This window comes from Schistocerca americana, unplaced genomic scaffold (genome assembly GCF_021461395.2).
Source record: "Schistocerca americana isolate TAMUIC-IGC-003095 unplaced genomic scaffold, iqSchAmer2.1 HiC_scaffold_16, whole genome shotgun sequence".
NCBI classification, from domain to species: Eukaryota; Metazoa; Arthropoda; class Insecta; order Orthoptera; family Acrididae; genus Schistocerca; species Schistocerca americana.
The window spans coordinates 4,899,126-4,907,390 of record NW_025725687.1 but is presented as its reverse complement, the minus strand read 5'-3'; positions in this window follow the sequence as shown (position 1 = coordinate 4,907,390).

The following is an 8,265-nucleotide window of genomic DNA, read 5'->3' as shown; positions in this document are numbered from 1 at the left end:
CCTCAATAAGAAGGTCCAAGGGATACAGTAAACCTGAAGTGAAGCATCAGAATCTAAAACTGGACTCGCAGGAGAGGTTCCAATCATAGAAAATTAGAGTGTCAGTCCACTTGTACTTAATTCGGCATTGTGCCTTTTGAATTTCATTCCGATGCAATTTCTGAGCTTCGTCGTCAGTTAGAAGGTCCAAGGGTTTCAGTAAACCTGAAGTGAAGCATCGGAATCTAAAATTCTACTCACAGGAGACGTTAAAATCATAGAACGTTAGAGTATCAGTCCTCTTGTACTTACGTCGGCAATGTGCCTTTTGAATTTAATTCCGATGCAATTTCTGTGTTTCATCGTCAATAACAAGGTCCAAGGTATACAGTAAACCTGAAGTGAAGCATCCGAATCTAAAACTGGACTCACTGGAGAGGTTCAAATCATAGAAAATTAGAGTGTCAGTCCTCTTGTACTTAAGTCGGCATTGTGCCATTTGAATTTAATTCCGATGCAATTTCTGTGTTTCATCGTCAATAAGAAGGTCCAAGGTATACAGTGAACCTGAAGTGAAGCATCGGAATCTAAAACTGGACTCACTGGAGAGGTTCAAATCATAGAAAGTTAGAGTGTCAGTCCTCTTGTACTTAAGCCGGCATTGTGCCTTTAGAATTTAATTCCGATGCAATTTCTGAGTTTCATCGCCAATAAGAGGGTCCAAGGGATACAGTAATCCTGAAGTGAAGCATCGGAATCTAAAACTGGACTCACAGGGGAGGTTCAACTCATAGAAAGTTAGAGTGTCAGTCCTCTTGTACTTGAGTCAGCATTGTGCCTATTGAATTTAATTCCGATCCAATTTCTGTGCTTCATCGTCAATAAGAAGGTCCATGGTAGACACTAAACCTGAGGTGTAGCATCGGCATCTAAAACTGGACCCAGAGGTGAGGTTCAAATCATAGAAAGTTAGAGTGCCAGTCCTCTTGTACTTAAGTCTGCATTGTGCCTTTTGAATATAAGTCCGATGCAATTTCTGTGTTTCATCGTCAATAAGAAGGACGAAGGTATACAGTAAACCTGAAGTGAAGCATCGGAATCAAAACCTGGACTCACAGGAGAGGTTCAAATTACAGAAAGTTAGAGTGTCAGTCCTCTTGTACTTAAGTCGGCATTGTGCCTTTTGAATTTAATTCCGATGCAATTTCTGTGTTTCATCGTCAATAACAAGGTCCAAGGGATACAGTAAACCTGAAGTGAAGCATCGGAATCTAAAACTGGACTCACAGGGGAGGTTCAAATCATAGAAAGTTAGAGTGTCAGTCCTCTTGTACTTAAGTCGGCATTGTGCCTTTTGAATATAATTCCAATGCAATTTCTGTGTTTCATCGTCAATAAGAAGCATCGGAATCAAAAACTGGACTCACAGGAGAGGTTCAAATCATAGAAAGTTAGAGTGTCAGTCCTCTTGTACTTAAGTCGGCATTGTGCCTTTTGTATTTAATTCGGATGCAATTTCTGTGTTTCATCGTCAATAAGAAGGTCCAAGGGATACAGTAAACCTGAAGTGAAGCATCGGAATCTAAAACTGGACTCACAGGAGAGGTTCAAATCATAGAAAATTAGAGTGGTAGTCCTCTTGTACTTAAGTCGGCATTGTGCCTTTTGAATTAAATTCCGATGCAATTTCTGTGCTTCATCGACAAAAAGAAGGTCCAAGGGATACAGTAAGCATGAAGTGAAGCATCGGAATCTAAAACTGGCCTCACAGGAGAGGTTCGACTCATAGAAATTCAGAGTGTCAGTCCTCTTGTACTGAAGTCGGCATTGTGCCTTTTGTATTAAATTCGGATGCAATTTTTGTGTTTCATCCTCAATAAGAAGGTCCAAGGGATACAGTAAACCTGAAGTGAAGCATCAGAATCTAAAACTGGACTCGCAGGAGAGGTTCCAATCATAGAAAGTTAGAGTGTCAGTCCACTTGTACTTAATTCGGCATTGTGCCTTTTGAATTTCATTCCGATGCAATTTCTGAGCTTCGTCGTCAGTTAGAAGGTCCAAGGGATTCAGTAAACCTGAAGTGAAGCATCGGAATCTAAAATTCTACTCACAGGAGACGTTAAAATCATAGAACGTTAGAGTATCAGTCCTCTTGTACTTACGTCGGCAATGTGCCTTTTGAATTTAATTCCGATGCAATTTCTGTGTTTCATCGTCAATAAGAAGGTCCAAGGTATACAGTGAACCTGAAGTGAAGCATCGGAATCTAAAACTGGACTCACAGGAGAGGTTCAAATCATAGAAAGTTAGAGTGTCAGTCCACTTGTACTTATGTTGGCAATGTGCCTTTTGAATTTAATTCCGATGCAATTTCTGTGTTTCATCGTCAATAAGAAGGTCCAAGGCATACAGTAAACCTGAAGTGAAGCATCGGAATCTAAAACTGGACTCACTGGAGAGGTTCAAATCATAGAAAGTTAGAGTATCAGTCCTCTTGTACTTACGTCGGCAATGTGCCTTTTGAATTTAATTCCGATGCAATTTCTGTGTTTCATCGTCAATAAGAAGGTCCAAGGTATACAGTGAACCTGAAGTGAAGCATCGGAATCTAAAACTGGACTCACAGGAGAGGCTCAAATCATAGAAAGTTAGAGTGTCAGTCCTCTTGTACTTATGTTGGCAATGTGCCTTTTGAATTTAATTCCGATGCAATTTCTGTGTTTCATCGTCAATAACAAGGTCCAAGGTATACAGTAAACCTGAAGTGAAGCATCCGAATCTAAAACTGGACTCACTGGAGAGGTTCAAATCATAGAAAATTAGAGTGTCAGTCCTCTTGTACTTAAGTCGGCATTGTGCCATTTGAATTTAATTCCGATGCAATTTCTGTGTTTCATCGTCAATAAGAAGGTCCAAGGTATACAGTGAACCTGAAGTGAAGCATCGGAATCTAAAACTGGACTCACAGGAGAGGTTCAAATCATAGAAATTTAGAGTGTCAGTCCTCTTGTACTTAAGTCAGCATTGTGCCTTTTGTATCAAATTCGGATGCAATTTCTGTGCTTCATCGACAATAAGAAGGTCCAAGGGATACAGTAAACCTGAAGTGAAGCATCGGAATCTAAAACTGGACTCACGGGAGAGGTTCAAATCATAGAAAGTTAGAGTGTCAGTCCTCTTGTACTTATGTTGGCAATGTGCCTTTTGAATTTAATTCCGATGCAATTTCTGTGTTTCATCGTCAATAAGAAGGTCCAAGGCATACAGTAAACCTGAAGTGAAGCATCGGAATCTAAAACTGGACTCACTGGAGAGGTTCAAATCATAGAAAGTTAGAGTGTCAGTCCTCTTGTACTTAAGCCGGCATTGTGCCTTTAGAATTTAATTCCGATGCAATTTCTGTGTTTCATCGCCAATAAGAGGGTCCAAGGGATACAGTAATCCTGAAGTGAAGCATCGGAATCTAAAACTGGACTCACAGGGGAGGTTCAACTCATAGAAAGTTGGAGTGTCAGTCCTCTTGTACTTAAGTCAGCATTGTGCCTATTGAATTTAATTCCGATCCAATTTCTGTGCTTCATCGTCAATAAGAAGGTCCATGGTACACAGTAAACCTGAAGTGTAGCATCGGCATCTAAAACTGGACCCACAGGTGAGGTTGAAATCATAGAAAGCTAGAGTATCAGTCCCCTTGTACTTAAGGCGGCATTGTGCCTTTTGTATTTAATTCGGATGCATTTTCTGTGTTTCATCGTCAATAAGAAGGTCCAAGGGATACAGTAAACCTGAAGTGAAGCATCGGAATCTAAAACTGGACTCACAGGAGAGGTTCGAATCATAGACAGTTAGAGTGTCAGCCCTCTTGTACTTAAGTCGGCATTGTGCCCTTTGAATTTGATTCCGATCCAATTTGTGTGCTTCATCGTCAATAGGAAGCATCGGAATCAAAAACTGGACTCACAGGAGAGGTTCAAATCATAGAATATTAGAGTGTCCGTCCTCTTGTACTTGAGTCGGCATTGTGCCTTTTGAATTTAATTCCGATGCAATTTCTGTGCTTCATCGTCAATAAGAAGGTCCCAGGGATACAGTAAACCTGAAGTGAAGCATCGGAAACTGAAACTGGACTCACAGGAGAGGTTCAAATCAGAGAAAGTTAGAGTGTCAGTCCTCTTGTACTTAAGTCGGCATTGTGCCTTTTGTATTAAATTCGGATGCAAATTCTGTGTTTCATCGTCAATAGGTAGGTCCAAGGGATACAGTAAACCTGAAGTGAAACATCGTATTCTAAAACTGGTCTCACAGGAGAGGTTCAAATCATTGAAAGTTAGAGTGCCAGTCATCTTGTACTCAAGTCGGCATTGTGCCTGTTGAATTTCTTTCCGATGCAATTTCTTAGCTTCATCGTCAATAAGAAGGTTCATGGTATACAGTGAATCTGAAGTGTAGCATCGGAATCTGAAACTGGACTTACAGAAGAGGTTCAAATCATAGAAAGTTAGAGTGTCAGTCCTCTTGTACTTGACTCGGCATTGTGCCTTTTGAATTTAATTCCGATGCAATTTCTGTGCTTCATCGTCAATAAGAAGGTCCAAGGTATACAGTGAACCTGAAGTGAAGCATCGGAATCTAAAACTGGACTCACAGGAGAGGATCATATCATAGTAAGTTAGAGTGTCAGTCCTCTTGTACTTAAGTCAGCATTGTGCCTTTTGTATCAAATTCGGATGCAATTTCTGTGTTTCATCGACAATACGAAGGTCCAAGGGATACAGTAAACCTGAAGTGAAGCATCGGAATCTAAAACTGGACTCACTGGAGAGGTTCAAATCATAGAAAGTTAGAGTGTCAGTCCTCTTGTACTTAAGCCGGCATTGTGCCTTTAGAATTTAATTCCGATGCAATTTCTGTGTTTCATCGCCAATAAGAGGGTCCAAGGGATACAGTAATCCTGAAGTGAAGCATCGGAATCTAAAACTGGACTCACAGGGGAGGTTCAACTCATAGAAAGTTGGAGTGTCAGTCCTCTTGTACTTAAGTCAGCATTGTGCCTATTGAATTTAATTCCGATCCAATTTCTGTGCTTCATCGTCAATAAGAAGGTCCATGGTACACAGTAAACCTGAAGTGTAGCATCGGCATCTAAAACTGGACCCACAGGTGAGGTTGAAATCATAGAAAGCTAGAGTATCAGTCCCCTTGTACTTAAGGCGGCATTGTGCCTTTTGTATTTAATTCGGATGCATTTTCTGTGTTTCATCGTCAATAAGAAGGTCCAAGGGATACAGTAAACCTGAAGTGAAGCATCGGAATCTAAAACTGGACTCACAGGAGAGGTTCGAATCATAGACAGTTAGAGTGTCAGCCCTCTTGTACTTAAGTCGGCATTGTGCCCTTTGAATTTGATTCCGATCCAATTTGTGTGCTTCATCGTCAATAGGAAGCATCGGAATCAAAAACTGGACTCACAGGAGAGGTTCAAATCATAGAATATTAGAGTGTCCGTCCTCTTGTACTTGAGTCGGCATTGTGCCTTTTGAATTTAATTCCGATGCAATTTCTGTGCTTCATCGTCAATAAGAAGGTCCCAGGGATACAGTAAACCTGAAGTGAAGCATCGGAAACTGAAACTGGACTCACAGGAGAGGTTCAAATCAGAGAAAGTTAGAGTGTCAGTCCTCTTGTACTTAAGTCGGCATTGTGCCTTTTGTATTAAATTCGGATGCAAATTCTGTGTTTCATCGTCAATAGGTAGGTCCAAGGGATACAGTAAACCTGAAGTGAAACATCGTATTCTAAAACTGGTCTCACAGGAGAGGTTCAAATCATTGAAAGTTAGAGTGCCAGTCATCTTGTACTCAAGTCGGCATTGTGCCTGTTGAATTTCTTTCCGATGCAATTTCTTAGCTTCATCGTCAATAAGAAGGTTCATGGTATACAGTGAATCTGAAGTGTAGCATCGGAATCTGAAACTGGACTTACAGAAGAGGTTCAAATCATAGAAAGTTAGAGTGTCAGTCCTCTTGTACTTGAGTCGGCATTGTGCCTTTTGAATTTAATTCCGATGCAATTTCTGTGCTTCATCTTCAATAAGAAGGTCCCAGGGATACACTAAACCTGAAGTGAAGCATCGGAATCTGAAACTGGACTCACAGGAGAGGTTCAAATCAGAGAAAGTTAGAGTGTCAGTCCTCTTGTACTTAAGTCTGCATTGTGCCTTTTGAATTTAATTCCGATGCAATTACTGTGTTTCATCGTCAATAAGAAGGTCCAAGGTATACAGTGAACCTGAAGTGAAGCATCGGAATCTAAAACTGGACTCACAGGAGAGGATCATATCATAGTAAGTTAGAGTGTCAGTCCTCTTGTACTTAAGTCAGCATTGTGCCTTTTGTATCAAATTCGGATGCAATTTCTGTGTTTCATCGACAATACGAAGGTCCAAGGGATACAGTAAACCTGAAGTGAAGCATCGGAATCTAAAACTGGACTCAATGGAGAGGTTCAAATCATAGAAAGTTAGAGTGTCAGTCCTCTTGTACCTAAGCCGGCATTGTGCCTTTTGAATTTAATTCCGATGCAATGTCTGTGTTTCATCGTCAATAAGAAGGTCCAAGGGATACAGTAATCCTGAAGTGAAGCATCGGAATCTAAAACTGGACTCACAGGGGAGGTTCAAATCATAGAAAGTTAGAGTGTCAGTCCTCTTGTACTTAAGTCGGCATTGTGCCTTTTGAATATAATTCCAATGCAATTTCTGTGTTTCATCGTCAATAAGAAGCATCGGAATCAAAAACTGGACTCACAGGAGAGGTTCAAATCATAGAAAGTTAGAGTGTCAGTCCTCTTGTACTTAAGTCGGCATTGTGCCTTTTGTATTTAATTCGGATGCAATTTCTGTGTTTCATCGTCAATAAGAAGGTCCAAGGGATACAGTAAACCTGAAGTGAAGCATCGGAATCTAAAACTGGACTCACAGGAGAGGTTCAAATCATAGAAAATTAGAGTGGTAGTCCTCTTGTACTTAAGTCGGCATTGTGCCTTTTGAATTAAATTCCGATGCAATTTCTGTGCTTCATCGACAAAAAGAAGGTCCAAGGGATACAGTAAGCATGAAGTGAAGCATCGGAATCTAAAACTGGCCTCACAGGAGAGGTTCGACTCATAGAAATTCAGAGTGTCAGTCCTCTTGTACTGAAGTCGGCATTGTGCCTTTTGTATTAAATTCGGATGCAATTTTTGTGTTTCATCCTCAATAAGAAGGTCCAAGGGATACAGTAAACCTGAAGTGAAGCATCAGAATCTAAAACTGGACTCGCAGGAGAGGTTCCAATCATAGAAAGTTAGAGTGTCAGTCCACTTGTACTTAATTCGGCATTGTGCCTTTTGAATTTCATTCCGATGCAATTTCTGAGCTTCGTCGTCAGTTAGAAGGTCCAAGGGATTCAGTAAACCTGAAGTGAAGCATCGGAATCTAAAATTCTACTCACAGGAGACGTTAAAATCATAGAACGTTAGAGTATCAGTCCTCTTGTACTTACGTCGGCAATGTGCCTTTTGAATTTAATTCCGATGCAATTTCTGTGTTTCATCGTCAATAAGAAGGTCCAAGGTATACAGTGAACCTGAAGTGAAGCATCGGAATCTAAAACTGGACTCACAGGAGAGGTTCAAATCATAGAAAGTTAGAGTGTCAGTCCACTTGTACTTATGTTGGCAATGTGCCTTTTGAATTTAATTCCGATGCAATTTCTGTGTTTCATCGTCAATAAGAAGGTCCAAGGCATACAGTAAACCTGAAGTGAAGCATCGGAATCTAAAACTGGACTCACTGGAGAGGTTCAAATCATAGAAAGTTAGAGTATCAGTCCTCTTGTACTTACGTCGGCAATGTGCCTTTTGAATTTAATTCCGATGCAATTTCTGTGTTTCATCGTCAATAAGAAGGTCCAAGGTATACAGTGAACCTGAAGTGAAGCATCGGAATCTAAAACTGGACTCACAGGAGAGGCTCAAATCATAGAAAGTTAGAGTGTCAGTCCTCTTGTACTTATGTTGGCAATGTGCCTTTTGAATTTAATTCCGATGCAATTTCTGTGTTTCATCGTCAATAACAAGGTCCAAGGTATACAGTAAACCTGAAGTGAAGCATCCGAATCTAAAACTGGACTCACTGGAGAGGTTCAAATCATAGAAAATTAGAGTGTCAGTCCTCTTGTACTTAAGTCGGCATTGTGCCATTTGAATTTAATTCCGATGCAATTTCTGTGTTTCATCGTCAATAAG